Source organism: Dipodomys merriami, unplaced genomic scaffold (assembly GCF_024711535.1).
Source record: "Dipodomys merriami isolate MVZ:Mamm:240054 unplaced genomic scaffold, mDipMer1.0.p SCAF_561, whole genome shotgun sequence".
NCBI classification, from domain to species: Eukaryota; Metazoa; Chordata; class Mammalia; order Rodentia; family Heteromyidae; genus Dipodomys; species Dipodomys merriami.
Genome location: NW_027206137.1, coordinates 261,704 through 281,695, shown reverse-complemented (window position 1 = coordinate 281,695; position 19,992 = coordinate 261,704). Strand labels below are relative to the sequence as shown.

The 19,992-nt window shown below is 40.6% G+C and overlaps 1 long non-coding RNA gene across 2 annotated transcripts in view; it reads right to left on the bottom strand.

Annotated features, from left to right (window-relative positions):
• LOC138812325 (uncharacterized) overlaps nt 1-16,047 on the bottom strand; it is a 44,341-nt gene extending 28,294 nt beyond the window's left edge. For both annotated transcript variants that reach the window (XR_011367584.1, XR_011367585.1), the window contains exons 1-2: nt 15,830-16,047; nt 4,137-4,277 (exon numbers count right to left, since the gene is read on the bottom strand). This is a non-coding gene — a long non-coding RNA (uncharacterized lncRNA). The remainder of the gene's footprint in view (nt 1-4,136; nt 4,278-15,829) is intronic.
• Nucleotides 16,048-19,992: the final 3,945 nt, after the last annotated feature.

Genomic DNA, 19,992 nt, shown 5'->3' with positions numbered 1-19,992 from the left:
AAAGTGGTTGTGTTAGTGTACATTCCCACTAGCAATGCAAGGGTTCCTCTTTCTCCATATACCCTCCAGCATTTGTCATTGGCTGACATTAGGATGTGTTCCATTCTGACTGGTGTAAGGTGGTATCTCAGTGTTTTGATTTGCATTTCCTTTATGGCCAAGGATGATGAACATTTCATGTGTTTCTTTGCCATTTGTATCTCTTCTTCTGAGAAGTTTCTCTTTAGCTGCTTTCCCATTTAATATTTGGTTATATTTGGGAGGATTTAGTTTCTTGAGTTCCCTGTATATAATGGATATTAGGCCTTTCTCTGATCTATTGCTGGTGAATATTTTTCCCAATTAGTTGGTTATCTTTCTAGTTTGGTTTCTATTTCTTCATCGATGCTGAAATTTTGTTTTAAGATAGTCCCATTCTTCGAGTCTCCAATTTGTTGTGACCCGGGGACTTTTTTTCAGGAAGTTCCTGCCTGTGCCTGTAAGTTCAACTGTCTCTCCTACTCTGTCCTGCAATAGTTTCACAGGTTCAGGTTTGATGGGAAGGTCTTCAATTCATTTTGAGTTGATGCTAGTGCATGGAGACAGGTTGGGGTCCTCTTTTAGTTTTGTGCATGTGGCCACCTTGTTTTCCCAGCACCAATAGTTCTTCCACTGTATGTCTTTGGCTCCTTTGTCAAGTGTCAGATGAATATAGGTATGTGATTTTATTTCTGGATCTTCTAGTCTGTTCCATTGCTCTTCGGGTCTGTTTTTGTGCCAATACTAAGCTGTCTTTGTTATTATGGCTCTGTAGAAGAGCTTGAAATCTGGTATCGTGATTTGTCCTTCATTGTTTCTTTTGCCTATAATTGCTTTGGCTATTCTCGGTTGTTTGTAACACAAATCTTTTTAAAAAAGTCTACACAATACTTGAACAGCAAACACATACATGGGAAACAACATCAGTGAAAATCAGTCCTACATTTATAGAAATCTAGATCAGATAACAACAAAACACCAAAGTCTTCTCAAATATATTAATGATAGAAACCAAGCCTAAAATCATCACTGTGTATATTGTAATCCTTGAAAACAGTATATATTCCATATACTTTTTTCCCATTTCCTTTGTTGTTGTTGTTGTTGTTGTTGTTGTTTTGAGTTTGCATTTTTTGAAACGTAGTCTTCCTAATCTAACCCAGGATACAAACTTGCAATTATCCTGCTTCAGCCTCATAATTACTAGAACAACAGGTGTGAAGCAGCACACCAGGTCTTCTGTATTTTAAAACTTGATGAAAATTAAATAATCTTGTACTCAAGAAGTTTAATTCTTGACAAACTCTAACACAAAATGCAGAAGATTAACATATGGATCATGAAACCTGAGCTGGGTGTCAGTGGCTCACACGTGTAATCCAGCTACTCAGGAGGCTGAGATCTGAGAATTGTGGTTCAAAGACAACCTGTGCAGGAAAGTTCGTGAGACCCTTATCTCCAATTAACCACCAGAAAACCAGAGAACACTGCCATTTACATTTGGTAGGAGTATCAGAAGTTGTGTCCTCTCAATGGGTCATGTGAGAAATACGTATGCTACAAAAATAACTGGTCTACACTTTATTCCAGATTAAAGAAGATAGAACACTTCGTGAAATTTGAATGCAAATTAAATAATTTAAAGAATCAGATAATAGTGCTATATCAATATTAATCACTTTAATAATTCTCTCATGGTTTTTGGCAAATACATAAAGTATTTAGGGATAAAGGAACACTCACACATCTTATTTCTAAATGACAAAGAGAAAACTATGTAGAAAAGGAGAGAATGGTAAAGCAAATATGTTAAGAAGTTGATATTTAGGGAATCCAAATGAAGGGTATAAGAGAATACTTTATGTAATTCTTGCCATGTTTTTATAAATCAAATTATTTTAAAAGAAATAAAGAAAAGTCACTTCATTGTCTCATATCCCTGTGCCCCTACCATTACATATGTTATTTCACTTCACAGACAGATTTTCATGTCACAAAAATCTATCTTTTTAAGCCTATCATACTTATTAAAAAAAGAAAAACTGACATGTTCAATTATACTTTTTAAAGTTCCATACTTTTTAAAAATGATGGCAACAACGGTTTCTGCATTTGAACAAAAATTTCATTTTTTCCATAGAATAAAAGTCTGAGTAGAGAAAAAATACATAAACCTTTCAAAAATTTAGTTCTGCTCCAAGAAGCTTTACATATAAAAGTGGCCATTACAGAGAAAATTTGAAATAATCACCAAAAATAAAAAATAAAGTGAGCTTTTCCAGAACTTTCTCTAACCTTGTGGCAGATCCACCAGGTTGTGCATTGCTGTTTTATGTGTCCCTTCTAGTTAGTCACCATATGCACACCACTTCAGATGTGCTGCTCTCTGCTACAGGTCCTTTATTTACTTATTTCTAATTGACTCTAGCAGGGATGAGGTACACTTGACCCATGGGCCCTATAAGGCCTGAAAAATCATTTGGTACATGACAGGTTATAAATATCCAAATAGCGCTTGGTGGAAAATGGTTCCTTACTCCAGCCTTATAAAGCCATGTTCTTTGACTAAGACTTTGTTTCGGACAGGGTCCTAAATGAATTTGGATGGCAGGAAGTCAAAACACTTTGAGAAACTTGATTCCCTGAATACAGAACTATCTTACTAACAGGAGGCATAAGCAAAATAATAACTACGTTTGTAGAAGGCTTTGCTCTGACTCAGGAGACATGGTAGAATGCACCAGTCCTATGCATTACTTCACACCAGAGAACTTTCCAGAGTTTGGTATCATGTATCATATTAGACTTTTCTTCACATGTCTCATGATAGCCTACTTAGCTGATCATAGAATTAAGAATCTGTTTCAATCTATTTAAGAGACTGAATTCATAATGCTAAATCAAAACCGTAATTATATCCCTACTCTAAAATTAGCTCCTTAGTGTAAAACTTCAAAGTAAAATTTTAAAGAATCCAATATACTCATTTGTTTTGGGTTTGTTTTGTTTTGCTGTGCTGGGGCTTGAGTTAAGGACTGTATGCTTGCTACAAAGGCACTCTACTTGAACCATGCCTCCAGTTCCTTTTGATTATTTACTTGTTTATTTTTTTCTGGTGTCAGTATTGGTCCTTACACTCAGGACCTTGAGCTTTTACTTACCTTTTTTTGTTGTTGTTTACAGCTGCTGCTGTATTAGGCCTCAGTTCTAATCTGGCTAATTGGAGAGAAAATATTATGGATTTTACTGCCTGGGCTGACTTCAAACTGTGATCCTCAGATCTTAGCCTTCTGAGTAGCTAGTACTACAGATGTGAGCCACTAGAGTCCAGCTATTTTGTTACTTTTGTATACTTGCTTTTGATTAGGCCAGCCTGGACCCCATATTTATGCTTCCCACATAGGTGAAAGGCATGTACCAGGACACTCAGCTTTTCATAAGTTAAGGTGGTGTCTCGCAAAACAGCTATGTTAACTCGTGTGAAACACTGCACTGTGTGCTTCTCATACTTATGGAAAATATTTTTTTCCTTTGCAGTGGAATTAGACATTGATACTAGGGCCTTGTATATTCTAAAGAGCTCTCCCAATGCTCTACTGATAAAGTACCTTCCAAGCCCATGGTTAATTTATTATTTATTTATTTTTGTTGTTCATGGGGTTTGAACTCTGGGCCTGGGTGATATCTCTCAGCTCTTCATCTCAAGGCTAGCACTCTACCATTTAAACCATAGCACCACTTCCTGTTTTCTGGTGGTTAATTAGAGATAAGAGTCTCAAGGATTTTCGTGCTTGGGGTTGCCTTTGAACCACGATCCTCATATCTCAGACTCCTGAGTAGCTAGAATTACAGGCATGAGCCAACAGAACCCAGCTCCACATTTAGTTTTAATTATACAACTGGCCCTGAATCTTGATATAAGGTCATCTCTGAAATACACGAAGATCTTTCAGGTGTCATCTAAAATAATAATGACTTGTTGCCTAAACTATCAAAATGTTCCTAAGATCTGTAATATGGAAAGGTCACAAAGGGTTATGGCTGTTCTGAAAAGTCCTCTGGTTCCCCAACCATCCCAGTTGAGGACTATGCATACATTTCAGCTGAAAACTTCTCACCTGTAAAGTCGGCCTGCCTCTTGGCCTCAAATGGTCCATATTCCCTGTAGGATCTCTGCTCAGCTCTATTAAGTATCACCTCTTTTCTCCAGCAGTCATTCCAGCCTTGTTGCTCCCCTTTTCTAGGAGTCCACTTCTAGCCTGCCAGCAGAAAACCAAAGCAGAGGGCTAAAACACAACATCCATGAAACACTAGGTACAATTCTATAGGTTCCTTAAGATTTCATTTTTCCAAAAACCAGTTGGAATACCACTGAATAAATGGGAATTTCAGGGGAAAAAGTTGCTGATGTTATTTTCTAGAATTTATTCATTTTAATAAAATCTTATTACTATTATGACTTCACTTATGTTTTAGAGAGTATACGATAAACCATATAATTATAGGTATCTTTTTCTTTCTTTTTGTTGTTGCTGTGTTTTGAAATAAGGTCATTACATATGTTTGAGATTAGCCTGGAACTCACAATCATTCTGTATCAAGACTCCTGAGGGTTAAAATCATAGGCATGCACCACACCTGGTTAATTATAGATGACCTCTATTAACACAATTTAATAAACTAACTACATTTCACATTTCAAAAGCAGCTTTATGAAACCATAGTTCTAAACCTCATCCAGGAAAGTAGTACATACCAGTACCTTTGATTGTAGTTTAAAGTACAATATTAGATTGTACTTAACATTGTATTTTAAAAAGATTTTCCTTCCCTTGAATGGGATTTATATATTTGCCATATGTCTCTAGTGTGGGCCTCAACTCAGTTTTCAACTCACTCAAGAAGGTATCTTTTTTTGTCCATTTGAGAATCCAGCATCCAGATGAAACAAGGACAAAGTGCTAACCCTCTTTTGTCTTTTCTCTTCTGCTGCTTTAGAATATGCAATCAAATCCTGTATTTTAAGCCATCTAATAAGTTAGTAACTAAATTTTGAACTTTGTCATTTCTTAAACTGTCTTCCAAAATTGTCTTTTTCCCCTTAGATTTAGAAGGGTCCTCAAATATTATTTATAGCTTTTGCTATACTTCTTTGATTTTCCTTAGGAGTAATTACACCACGCTGATAGTACATATAGAAAAATATTAAAATTTATTCAAATAATGGATGTACATCTCATTAAATTCCTCTCATGTATCCACAATAAAAATACAGGCATAGAGCTGGGAATGTGGCTTAGTGGTTGCCTACCATGCAAGATGCCCTGTACCACATAAACAGAACAAGGCAGAAGTGGCACTGTGGCTCAGTGGTAGAACACTACTCTTGAGCAAAAGCAGTTCAGAGACAGTGCCCAGATCCTGAGTTCAAGCCCCAGGACTGGCAAAAATTACAAAATTTAAAAATACAGGGATTTTTTTCAGTTTTCTCATTATTATTTCCTAACTAAACTTTATACTCTAACACAAATAAGTAAGTACTATCAAGTCTTAAAATAAAAATCCTGTTTGTACATCACGAAGATAAAATTATGTAATTACCTTGAATATAAAATGTTTTTGAGTGTCAAATGTTGCACAAGGGATTTAAGTTCACTCTATGGCTCTAATATCCTATAATATCAATAACTATTTAAATCTAACTTACATCACTTTATGATATTTTCATAGAGGATTATACTTCTACTGTAGAAACAAATCAGATCAACCAAAATAGAAGGGGTAGTTGAAATCAGGGGGAAAATGTCACTAAGTTGTTAATAAGTTGAGCCAGGCACTGGTGGGTCACACCTGAAACCCAAGCTACTCAGAAGGTCAAGAGCTGAGGATCGTGGTTCAAAGCCAGCCTGGCAGAAAATCCATGAGGCTCTTATCTCCAATTGAGCACCAGAAAAACTGAAATTAGCACTGTGGTTCAAAGCGGTAGAGTGCTAGGCTTGAACAGAAGATCTGAGGGACAAAATCCAGACCCAGAGCTCAAGCTCCACAACAACAAAACAAAACAAAACAAAACAACAAAAAAACAAGTTGAAGGTGAGTACTGGTGGCTTATTCCTGTAGTCCTAGCTACTTGTAAGAATGGAATTTGAGGATCAGAGTTCGAAGCCAACTTAGGCACAAAAGTTATGTGATCTCTAAGAAAGCCAGAAGTGGAGCTGTGGCTTCAAGTGGTAGAGCACTAACCATAAGCAAAAGAAAAAGCTAAGGGACAGAGCCCAGGCCTTAAGTTCAATTCCTAGAATTAGCACCTACATAAATAAAGTTAGCAAAGTGAAAAATTAAAAGATTTGCTTTAGATTTTCTATTTGCAACCCATAAGCATTTGTGTTTTACCATTATAGTATCTCCATTCAACTACAGAATTACTTCATTGATTATTCTATCTTCTTTCTGCTATCTCATTTTTAACTATATCAATTAAACTTGCTTTATAGTAAAGTCATTTCCATCATTTCTGTATGTAAATTGAAGTGTTAAATAGAATTGGCTACTTACTAGGATATTTACCAATATCCTGCAAATACTACATTCTCCCTCTAAATCTCCAAAGACCAAAGCTAATAGTGACAGACATTTTCCCCCCAAATCAGTTGTAAGAGGTCAAAACTGCAATTGAACCCACCTTGCTTTTCCACACTAGAACAGCAGCTTGCATTTCACCAGCCCTTTCCAATAAAAGGCTTGCATTAGCATTTGATCACTGATCTAAACACAAGCTTAGAAAAGGAAAAGAATACAGTAAAATTTCCAGCAAGACTTCCCATAAAATAGTTGCATTTTGGCTCAAAAGGTTTCTAGGCTCTGAAGAAAGCTGAGAAAAGCGAGCTGAAACAGTCTCTGATGGTTCGAGAATATACTGAGCAAAGGGCCTCTCATAGGTTTCTGTACAGCTTTGGATAGTTTAGTACATTAAAACTTCCAATTCCACGGGGCAAGCATCTAATTCCCACATTCTGGAGGATTAATGTTTCTGGTGTATGTCAAAATGTGTATTCCCAAATGCTTGACATTTCTCTATGTTAAGCATTCACTCAATCTTCAGACTAAATTTAAAATGTTTCATTTTGCCTAACATCAACTTATCTGACAGTTTCTGTTTGTCTCAGACATATACTAGTTGTTGCAAATAAAGGAAACCATAAGATCTATGTTTCTTTGGGCCTGGCTTACTTCACTTAATATGAGTTTTGCCAAGCATTTCTATTTCCTAACTAATGGGGCAATGTCATTGTTTCTGATGGAGGCATAGACTTCCATTGTGTATACATACCACATTTTCTTGATCCATTCATCTATTGAGGGGCATCTGGATTGGAACCCCAAGATAAGGATTCAAATGTTTCTTCTTTTCTTTTTTATTATGAGAATACCGTACAGAGGAATTACAATAACATGGGCAAGATAACGAGTACATTTCTTATCAAGCATTGTAGCCTCCTCTTTGTTTCCACTTCCCATCCCTTTCCGTACTCCCCCCTCTCCCCACCCGACACTCGCCCCACCCCTCACCAAAGTTGTAAAGTTCGTTTTTTGACATAACGATTTGTACATCTCATTATTGCAATGAGTCTACCTGTATCCTTAGTTTAACGATTTGTTTTTTCCCTTCCCCTCCACAAATTATACCAACATCAAATACAGTGAAAGCATGGGTTATACAGACAAGGGACTCATATCTAAAATATACCTAGAACTTAAAAAATTAAATCCCCCAAAACCAAATCTTCAAAGAAACAACTGCCCAATAAATAAGTGGGCTAACGACTTAAAGAGAAACTTCTCTGAAGAGGAAAGGATAGTCAATAGATACATGAAGAAATGTTTTTTTTTTCTCTCCTGCGGTTGTTTCGAACATATTTATAAGATGATTTCTTTGTTGCTTTTTATGTCCCTCCCCTATGGTATAATCCCTGATTTCACTGTATTTGATGTTGGTATTGAAAGGTTAAAGTTTTGAGGCAGTGACCACTTGTTGCTTGTTTGTAGCAAAGCAACAAATGGGGCTAAACTGCACGGTTGTGTGCCTTTATAAGACCTGAAAATCCTTAGCTCAGGGCTCTCCTCCTGGGCTCCGCTGTGTCGGAGTGGAAGACAAGGCCCAAGCTGCAGCCTGTGTAAATAAAACAGCTGTAGAATCTGACTCTCGGTGAGAGGTCTATTAGGGATCTAGTAGCCGTGGCAAAAACAGGAAAGGAAGGACAGAAAACATGAAATTGAGCATGAAAAGAGAGACTGGGTAAAGGAAAAGAGGCCAGACTTGTTGGAATCGCCACTATCACATGCTGAGCATACATGGTTCACAGAGGGCAGCAGTTTCATTCGAGATGGAAAAAGATACGCAGGCGCAGCAATCATCACGGACACTGAGATAGTGTGGGCAGAAGCACTCCCCCAGGGAATGTCTGCACAAAGAGCAGAGCTAGTGGCACTAACAAAAGCCCTACAAATGGGAAAATGGAAGAGACTAAACATTTACACAGACAGTCGGTATGCTTTTGCCAACGTGCATGGCCATGGAGCCATTTCCCAAGAGAGGGGGCTGCTGACAGCTGAGGGAAAATATATTAAAAACAAACAAGAAATTTTAAGCCTCGGCCAGATGGGAAACAGCAAATATTGCCATTATGCACTGCCCTGGCTATCAAAAGGGAACTGATTCTATAACCAAAGGAAATAACTTGGCCGATCAGGCAGCTAAGGAGTTGGCCCTCCAGCCCAGAGCTGACTCTAGTAGACCCAGGGCCACGAGCTTTGCCTCCTGAGCCTCAGTACCCCCAAGAAGACTTGCAGTGGATAAAGAAAATTCCCATGGCCTATAAACCTCTGGACAGAGAAGGAAAACTGGTGAGGGGAAAGTTATCTTGCTAAAAAGATTGGGGAAGGGGATTCTAAAGAGAATCCATTGCGTCCCTCACATGGGAACACGAAGACTGCAGGACATGCTCCAACACTCCAAAGTAAAAATCAACCCATCGAGGACATTGTTAAAAATTGTGAAGCCTCATAGCTAGCAAGATCAATAGAAAACCCACGGATTGGGAGATCTTTACTAGCCATACAACTGACAAGGGTCTCATATCTAAAATATACTTGGAACTCAAAAAATTAAACCCCCCAACAACAAATCCTCAAAGAAACAACTGCCCAATAAATAAGTGGGCGAAAGATTTAAAGAGAAACTTCTCTGAAGAAGAAAGAAGGATGGCCAATAGACACATGAAGAAATGTTCAACATCCCTAGCCATAAAAGAAATGCAAATCAAAACATCATGGAGATATCACCTCACTCCAGTTAGAACGGAAAAAATCAAGAACTCTAACAACAACAGATGCTGGAGGGGATGTGTACAGAAAGGAACATTACTTCATTGTTGGTGGGAATGTAAACTTGTTCAACCACTTTGGAAAGCAGTATGGAGGTTCCTCAAAAGACTTCACATAGAACTCCCCTATGACCCAGCAATCCCACTTTTGGGCATTTACCCAAATGTATACAAACAAGACCACACTAAAGCTACCAGCACAACTATGTTTATTGCAGCATTATTTACCATAGCTAAGATATGGAACCTACCCTGATGCCCCTCAGTAGATGATTGGATCAAGAAAATGTGGTATATATACACAATGGAATTCTATGCCTCCATCAGAAAGAATGACATTGCCCCATTTGTTAGAAAATGGAAAAACTTGGAAAAAATTATATTAAGTGAAGTAAGCCAGGCCCAAGAAACATAGGTCCCATGGTTTCCCTTATTTGTAATATCTAGTATATGTATGAGTCAAGCAGAAAAGGTCAGATAATGTAATGTCAGGAAAATGAACCCTTAGATGTGTATTTTAATGTTTTTTTCTTCCATGCATGTGTTTCTAACGCATTTATAAGATTATCTCTTTGTTGCTTTGTATGTCCCTCCCCCACAGTATAACCCCTGCTTTCACTATATTTGATGTCAGTATAACTTGTGGAGGAGATGGGGAAAAACCAGTTGTTTAAGGATACAGGTGGACCTGTTGCAACAATGAGAAGTACAAGTTGTCATTTCCAAAACGAGCTTTACAACGTCGGTGTGTGTGGGGGGAAGGAATAGGATTGGGATGGGGGGGAGGGGGGAGGCTGGGAAGGGATGTGAAGTGTAAACAAAGGAGGAGGCTGCAATTTTTGGTAAGAAATGTATGAATTATCCTGCCCATGTAATTGTAACTCCTCTGTACAGTATGTGCACAAATAAAATAAAATTAAATTTAAAAAAATTTGTGAAGCCTGTCAGCTCACCAATGCCCCCAATCAACTGGTTACAAAAGGAGCTTGCCTCCGTGGAGATAGGCCAGGTGTGTATTGGGAAGTAGACTTCACAGAAATTAAAACTGGAAAATTTGGATATAAATATTTGCTAGTTTTTGTAGACACTTTTTCAGGATGGGTTGAAGCCTACCCAACAAACATGAGACTGTGAAAATCATGGCTAAGAAGATCCTGGAAGAAATCCTACCCAGGTATGTCTTCCCATCCACTGTTGGGACAGATAATGGATGGGCCTTCGTCTCAAAAGTAAGTCAGGGAATAGCCACAGCACCTGGGATGGATTGGAATTTGTACTGTGCTTATAGACCCCAGAGTTCAGTGCAGGTAGAAAGAATGAATCAGAAAGGAGACCTTAAATAAATTGGCCTTGGAGACTGGCGCAGATTGGGTATCACTCCTTCCTTTTGCCCCTGTTTAGAATAAGAACTTCACCCTATCGGTTTGGCTTTACTCCTTTTGAAATAATGCATGGACCCCCTCCACCCATTATCCCTAGTCTTCAGACTGAATTGCTTGCTGATTTGGATGATACTGAATTTCTGTGTAAGCTTGACTATTTACAGCTGTTGCATAAGAGTATGTGGCCCCAGCTTAGAGCATTATGATTCTGCTTCTATTCCTACCCCCCATTTGTTTAAACCAGGGGACTGGGTGTTTGTTCGAAGGCACAACTTGAGATCTCTGGAACCACGGTGGAAGGGACCTTACATGGTGCTACTGACTACTCCTCCTGCCCTTGCTGCTTGGATCCACTGCTCCCATCCCATGCCAGACCAGCTGAACCCTTTGCCCTGGATGACCGTGGGGAAACATGGGAAGTCTGCAAGCATCCTACCCAACAACTCCGCATACACCTCAAGAAAAGAAAAATAAACTGGTTGTTATTGATATTATTGTTTAATATTATGGCTAAGGTCAGAGAGGGACTATACCCGTTCAAGTTCGTGAGGTATTGGAAATTAGTTTTGGCCCAGAGCTACAAGATTGTGTCTCAGGAGTTTAAGTCAATGGGGGGGAATGAAGGGTTAAAATTTGGAGGCAGTGACCACTTGTTGCTTGTTTGTAGCAGAGCAATAGGTGGTGATAAACCACCTGGGTGTGTACCTTTATAACACCTGCACATCCTTAGCTCAGTGCTCTCCTCCTGAGCGCCACTGTGTCAGAGTGTAAGATGAGGCCCAAGCTGCAGCCTGTTTAAATAAAACAGCTGTAGAGTTCTTCTTGGTGGGGGTCCTGTGACCTTGGCATAACATGTATAATTTTAAAGGGGAAGGAAAAAAACAAATCGTTTAAATAGGGATACAGGTGAACCCATTGCAACAATGAGATTTACAATACATTATGTTGAAAAATGTACTTTACAACTTTGGCAGGGGTGGGGGTGGGGTAGAAAGGGGAAAGGACGGGAATGGGAAACAATGGAGGAGGCAACAAGGCTTCATAAGAAATGTACTCATTATCTTGCCCATGTAATTGTAACCCCTCTGTATGGTTTTTTCACAATAAAATAAATAAATAAAATATTTAAGTAGAGAAAATCACAGACCTTCATAACAGGGCTTACAGAAATTTGTGTAGAACTTTAACACTCATTACAGATAAATTTAGTACAGTAACTACATAAATGGAAATTAATGAGGTGCTTTCTTCTATTATGCACCTTGAAAAAAACTACAATGTTATTCTACCTATAAAATTACCTCAAGATTTGTAAATATATATCTCAAAAGCCAGATTGCCTAGACTCTAAATGGACAGAATAGTTGGTAGTGCACTGTCAGGCAGGAAGTGGACTGCATCCCAGATTATATCACTTAAGTTTTGAAAAAAGAAAAAGCACTGTGCATTTATGTAATTAAATTTGTGTATATAAATTCAAAGTGCTGATGTCAGGAAAAATAAAGGGTGTTCATTCAATGTCATACATGTTTAAAATTTCCACCACAGGGTAGGACTATAGTTCATTGATAATGTCCTTTGGCCTGGCTTGCTTGAGGCCCCAAGTTTGATCCTCAATACTATGAGAAAAAAATGACAAAAATTTATTTTAAAATTGAAAACTGTGAAAAGTCAGCTTATTAGCAATACTAGCTGCAGTGTCACACTCTTCTAAAGGACACAACATTTTCATTTGTTTAAAAAAATGAAGCTAGACATGAAGTCATGATGGCATGCACTTCTAATCTCAGCTTTGTAGGAAGCATAGGGAGACAGCTATATCTAAAAATTAGTGAGGCCATCAGTTCAAACTATTACAGCAAAAACTACGTAGATCAGTAAATAAATGGAGAATCCTTGCCTCATTTAATTTTATATTTCTCTAATTTGAGAAAAAAAGTAAGGTAAAAGTGCATTATCTCATTTGATTAAGTAAGGTCATACACTTACTGACATACCGAATAGCATTTGGTTTTCAGCATCTTTATTTTACAGACTTTATTTTACAGACTTCTGATTCTCAAGCAACAAATCTTCTCCACACAGATAAAGGTAGAGTCACGATTTGCACAAGTCAAGGTGCTAGCACTTAAAATTTTCTGACAGGGCATGAACTCACACTTTGTGTGTGTGTCTGCACACATGTATATGTGAGTGTGCACGCATGTCCATGCTCAGGCCTGAGCACTGTCCCTCAAGATTTCTGGCTCAGGGTTGTCACTCCACCACTGAACTGCAGCCCCACCATGGTTAACAGGAGGTAAGAGTCTCCTGAACTTTCCTGCCAGGCTGTCTTTGAACCTTGATTCCGTTTTAGCATCCTGAAGACCTAGGAGAACAGGCGTGAGCTTCTGCTGCCTAGAAAGCAGTGGATGAGTCTTGACCAAGCCAGGAATAGGCAAACAAGCTCTGCTAACGATAACAACTACACACCTAAGATCACTACTCAGAACATTGACAACTACACACCTAACTGCAGTACTCAGAACAGTGACAACTGCACACCTAATCTCAATACTCAGAACAGTGACAACCACACTCAAAACTACAATACTCAAAAAACTGAATACAGAACACCAAACCTCAATACTCAGAACAGTGAAAACTACACACATAAGCTCAGTACTCACAACATTGACAACTGCACACCTAAATTCAACATTCAGAAAAGTGACAACTACAAATCTAATCTCAGTAATCAGAACAGTGACAACTGTACAGCTAACATCAATAATTAGAACAGTCAAAACAGTGACAAATGCACACCTAATCTCACTACTCAGTAAAGTGACAACCACACACCTAACCTCAATACTCAGAACAGTGATGACAGCACACCTAACCCCAACACTCAGAACAGTGACAACTACACACCTAACCTCAACACTCAACAGTGACAATTGTACACCTATTCTCAACTCAGAACAGACACAGCTACACACCTAATCTCAATACTCAGAAAAGTGATAATTTCACAGCTAACCCCAGTACTCAGAACAGTGAAAAATACACACCCAACCTCAATACTCAGAACAGTGAAAACTACATAGCTAAACTCAATACTCAGAATCGTGACAACCACACTACTAACTTCAATACTCAGAACACTGACAACAGCACACCAAACCTCAATACTCAGAAGTGACAAATATACACATGAACTCACTACTCAAAACAGTGGCAATTACACACCTCATTTCAACACTAAAAACAGTGACAACCAAACACATAACCTCAGTACTCAGAACAGTGACACCTGCACACCTAACATCAATACTCAGAACAGTCAAAACAGTAACAAATGCACATCTAATCTCAATACTCAGACTAGTGACAACTGCACACCTAACTTGAATACTCAGAACAGTGACAACAGAACACCTAAACTCAACACTCAGAATGGTGACAACTACACATCTAACCTCAACACTCAGAGCAGTGACAACTACACTCCTAACCCCAGTACTCTGAACAGTGACAACCACACACCTAACATCAATACTCAGAACAATGACAATAGCACACCTAACCTCAGTACTCAGATCAGTGACAACTGCATATCTCAAACACTCAGAAAAGTGACATCCACACACCTAACTTAAAAACTCAGAACAGTGACAACTGCACAACTAACATCAATATCAGAACAGTCAGAACAATGACAACTGCACACCTAACCTCACTACTCAGAACAGTGACAGCTATATACCTAACCTCAGCACTCAGAACTGTGACAACCACACACCTAACTTAAATACACACAAAAGCAACAACTGTACATCTAACTTCAGTCATCAGAATAGTGACAACTACATACCTAAACTTAATACTCAGAACAGTGACAAATACACACCTAACCTCAGTTTTCTGAACAGTGACAACTACCACATAACCTCAGTACTCAGAACAGTGACAACCGCACACCTAACCTCGACTCAGACCAGAGATAACTACCCACCTAATCTCAGTCAGAACAGTAACAACTACACACTTAACCTCAACACTCAGAATAGTGACAACTACACATTTAACCTCAGTACTCAGAACAGTGACAACTACACACCTAACTTCATTTCTCAGAAAAGTGACAACCACATACCTAACCTCAATACTCAGAACAGTTACAATTGCACATCTAACCTCAACACCTAGAACAGTGACAACCACACAGCTAACCTCAACAATCAGAAGAGTGACAACCACACACCTCACCTCATGACAACCACTCGCCTCACTCAGCACTCAGGGAAGAAGTGGGAGGCAGGTGCAGATGCCTCAGGCCAGGGCGGGTCAGGTGGAAGTGTTTTCTGAGGTGCCCTTCCTCTTCCTGCACCAGGCCATGGTCTGATGAGGCAGGAGACATCTAGAAGCTTGGAGGTGCCAGGGTTAGGAACGCCTGTCTTAGAGCAGTCAGGGGTGATTCAGGAATGCAAGTGCAGCCAGGCCAGCGCCAGTTAGAGAAAGGCAACCCCACCCCCCGTCCTCTGTGGCCCCCCACCGGCCACCCCCTTCCCTTCATGCTGGTAGCACCAGCCCGCTCCAGACTTGCTTGCTGGCTTGGTGGCACCCCAGGACCACCTGGGGCTCCAGCCAGGCTCCCCGTTTCATAGGCTCCCACCTTCCTGGCCAAGAGCACTCTTGGCACATGAAATGCCTCCAGGGCGCTCACCCTCGCTGCACACAGTGCCTTGGTCTCATGCCGAGGATCTAGGCAGGTGGCCTGGTTGTCCTGCACCCGGTGCCCTTCCTCTCCTCTCCTACCCATGTACCTGGTGGCTGAGGGCCTGGGCTGTCCTGCCAAGGCTCACCGGGCACCAGGAGGCTCTTGAGCTCCTTCTGAGACTCCCTGGGGCTGCCGCCAGCGTCCGGCCTGGGAACCTAAGTTCCTGCGTAGCTCCACTGGAGCTGCAGCCACCATGGCAGTCTTGTCTTGCTTGCGGCTATGCAGCTGCTGCTGCTGGCGAGAGCGATTGGCATCGCACAGGATGTGGAACTGGTCCTACTCACCTTCCAGCAGCTGGTAGAAGCGGTTGGCCACGACCCAGCAAAAGCTCTCCTGCATAGAATCGCTGGTGGTTGTCACAGGGCACCAGAGCACCCTTATCCAGCTTTGGTCACTGCAGGTCTAGGCGGGCAGCCCACACAAGCAATGCTCAGCACATCCTGTGGCAAGGACCCATTCCGCCTGCCTCCTCCCTCTCTGCTGGGCCCTGTCCAGTCCCTCCAAGCACCTGCCCCTGCCACTGCTGCTACCGTTGCCTACCCAAACGCAGTGAGACAGCCAATCAGCACCCAGAGACATTCCCCTTTCCCAACCGGCGAGCCAGAGAGCCCAATCACAGGCCGGTGGCTGTTACTTCACTTGACCTCTGCACCCCACTCCCGGCCCATTCCAGAGAGATGGGGCCAGAGGTGAAACCACAACAGATGGACGCAGGTGACTTGCACTGCCAACCAGGGGGTCAGTCTTGGCTATCCTGTAACCGCATGGAATTGGGGTACTTTCCATGTCTGCCACACTTCTGTTAAGGTTACACATTAACATAGCCATTCAACAGCCATGTACTTAGCATTTAGTGTGTTGTTGAAGAAGCACCAGCTGCTTCTTGTTATGGACCTTAGACCTTAGTCTGCATACTGAGAAAAAAGAAGGAATCCTTTCTAACTTCCAGTCCAAGGTTCTACCTTGAAGACGTGATTCCTAGTGCAAGGAAATAGCCATGAGGACATGACTCCCAGCACAAGTGCAAGGATCTAATCATGAGGTCGTGACTCCCAGTGCAAGGATTTGACCATGAGGATGTGATTCCCAGTGCAAGTGTCTGACCATGAGGATGCGACTTCTAGTGAAAGGGTCTGACCATGAGAATGTGACTCCTAATGCACGAATGTGACCATGAGGATGTGACTCCAAGTGCTAGTGTCTAGCCATGAGGACGTGACTCCTAGTGCAAGGGTCTGAGCATGAGGACATGACTTCTAGTACAAGAATCTGACCATCAAGATGTGATTACTAGTGCAAGGGTCTTACCATGAGGATGCGTGGGAAAGCTTTCCTTTGGAAATGAAGGTTAAGGTGAAAGGGAAAAGTGATAAGGGGCAGATGAAGACGTCTTGAGGTGGGATGGAGTGCAAACCTTATTAAGCTCAAAGGAAAGCAGTGTGACTGGGACTAGAAGGATTAGACAAAGACCTAATTTTAGTCTTTCTTCCAGGAGCAGTGCCTTAAACACAACCAATTTATATTTGAAAGGACCACTCTAACTGTGCTGTGAAGAAACTAGAGTGGATTATCCAGGGAAGAACTGATGAGGTCACTTGGACTTAGGATGGTAGCAGTGGATATAAGTAAGAGTGACTAGATCAGCAGGACTTGGGACTGTGTTTGGTATGGATGATAAAGCTGATGTGACGATTCTTTTGCTGGCATGGGCATCTGAAATGGGAATGCTTGTCACAACTAAATACAACACTGGGAAGGGACCATGAGTTTCATCTTGGGCATGTTGAGGTTGGTGATTGGATAGTTTTGTTTGTCATTTCAGACATTCAGTTAAGGCCTGGAGCTCAGAACAGATGGGTTTCTTTCAGGAAATCTTTCCCACATACTAGTGGCTGCCCCATCTTACAGACATCACTTTCTCTTACATTTTGGATTTTGTTCAGGTATCAGGTAACTGTGGACCACAGGGGAAACAGGGCCCCTTCCAGCCTCAACCTTCATTAATCTTACATCATTCATTGTAATTCCATTTCTTTGCCAGCAACTGCTGAGGAATAGGTTGCCTTGAATATCTGGCAGAGCAGATTGGAGGGGGAAAATTCAAGGCAAGCTTTTCTTATACTTAAAAAGAAATTGAAGCTGGCTGGGTACGGGTGGTATGCCTAGCATCCTAACTACTGAGAAGACTAATATGTCAGGATCGTGGTTCAAAACCATCCTGGGCAGACAAGTCTGGAAAAAACTCTTGTCTCCAACTAACCCTTCATTGCAACTACACATATGGAGAAAGCCTAGATCCTGAATTTTTTGGTACTTCCAACTTAACCCACTTGGGAACCTCCCTACCTCCCTGCTTGTCATTAAATAAGTTCACCAATAAAATAAAGTGGAAAAAAGATAATATGGACAGAAGGTGTGTTTCATTTTTTACTTTTTTTTTGTGGTCATGGGGCTTGAATGCAGGGCCTGCTTGCTGCCCTGAGCTTTTTTCTCTCATGGTTAGTGCTCTACCAGTTTGAGCCATACTGGCACTCCTAGCTTTCTGGTGGTTAATCGGAGATAAGAATCTCATAGACTGGGGTTGGGAAGGTGGCTCAGTGGTAGAGCACTTGCCTTGCATGCATGAGGCCCTGGGTTCAATTCCTCAGCACCACATAAGCAAAAAGACAAAAGCAGGAAGTGGCACTGTGGCTTAAGTGGTAGAGCACTAGCCTTGAGCTGAAGAGCTGAGGGACAGTGCCCAGGCCCAGAGTTCAGGCCCCATGACCGCACCAAAAAAAAAAAAAAAGAATCTCATATCTCAGCCTTATGATTAGTATTACAGAAGTGAGCCACTGCCTTCTGGTTGGACAAAAGGTTTTGATAAATGCAGTGACATAGTTAACCTCCCAAACACTGTATTAACTAAAAGAAGCCAGAGGTAAAAGGCCATTTATTGTATGATTCCACTGATATAAAATATGTGTAGAACAGGCAAATCCATAGAGACAGAGTAGATTGGTGCTAACAGGAATTAGGAGCAATGTAATGTTGGAGAATTACTCCTTAATAGGTCTTCTGTAAGGTAATAAAAATACTCCAGAAATAATGCAACAGTAACACAAAATTGTGAATTGCTAAATGTCACTGATTTACACATTTCACATTGTGAAAATAATAATTTTTAACCACAACTTAAGGAGAAAATGTACTTTGTACCCAGATCAAGATTTGAACCCTGTCCTGCCACCCATTAACTCTGTGATTTTGGACACGTATTTCTGGGCCTTGTTTTCTCATCCATAAAATGGAGACATCACAGTCCCTACCTCCAAGGGCTACTTTGAAGTTGGAATGAGATCATTCATATTCAGTGATCAGCACAGTGCCATCACATAATAACTCATCATGAGAAGTCTTGTTATTAAATGTTATTAGTGTCATTCATCATCGATCACATAATTTTCAGTCAGACTTAATAGCAGGTAGAGTCATCTTAAATTTTCTTAAGATTTGTTTTTGTTTCTGTTTTGGGGCTTGATCATAGAGCCCGAGCGCTGTCGCTGGACCTCTTTGTGCTCAAGATTAGTGTTCTACCACTTGAGACACAACTCTATTCCCAGTTTTTGAGTGTCTAATTGGAGATAAAAATCTCATGGGGACTTTTCTGCCCATCCAGCGTCAAATCTCAATCCTCAGACGTCAGCCTCATGAGTAGCTAAGATTAGAGGTGTGAGCCACCAGCACCCAAATTCTGAAGTTTTCTTTTTTGAATTGTGCTGATACTGGGTCTTGAATTCAGGTCCTCTCATTCTTGCTTTGCTTTTTTTTGTGAAGTTTGACATTCTACCACTTGAACCACAGCTCTACTTTTAGCTTTTTCCTGGTTAATTAGATATAATAGTCTCACGATTTTCTACAGAGGCTGGCTTCTAACCTTGATCTCCGATCTCAGCCTCCTAAGTAGCTAGGACCACAGGTGTGAACACAGGTGTGAACTACCAGAAGATTATTTTTTTGGTCTGCTCTTTTTTGGTTGTGGGAATTGAACCCAGGACACTGTGCTTGCTAGACAATCACTTTGCCACTGAGCTACATCACATCCTGAAGATTCTTTATGCAACAACATTAATACCTGTACAAGAGGCCATACTTTGTGAAGAACGGTAGCAAGCCAATGTTGTCTCTGGTACCTTTAAGCTGTCACTATACTACCATAAAACCATCCACTTGAGAGAAGGGGTTATTGTTTTACTATTGGACTTCTGGAATCAGACAACGTCCCCCAGTTATTCCTATTTTCCTTCCAGCAAGGTTAGCATACAAGTTCTTAGGGCTTGTCCTATGAGCATTGAATCTTAATGTCCAAATCACAAAGGACCATAATAACTGTAAGTAAACCAATCCTATTTGCTTCAGAACTAAGAACTGCTTTAAGATGGCTGAAATGGAGATAAGTTGTCTCTTG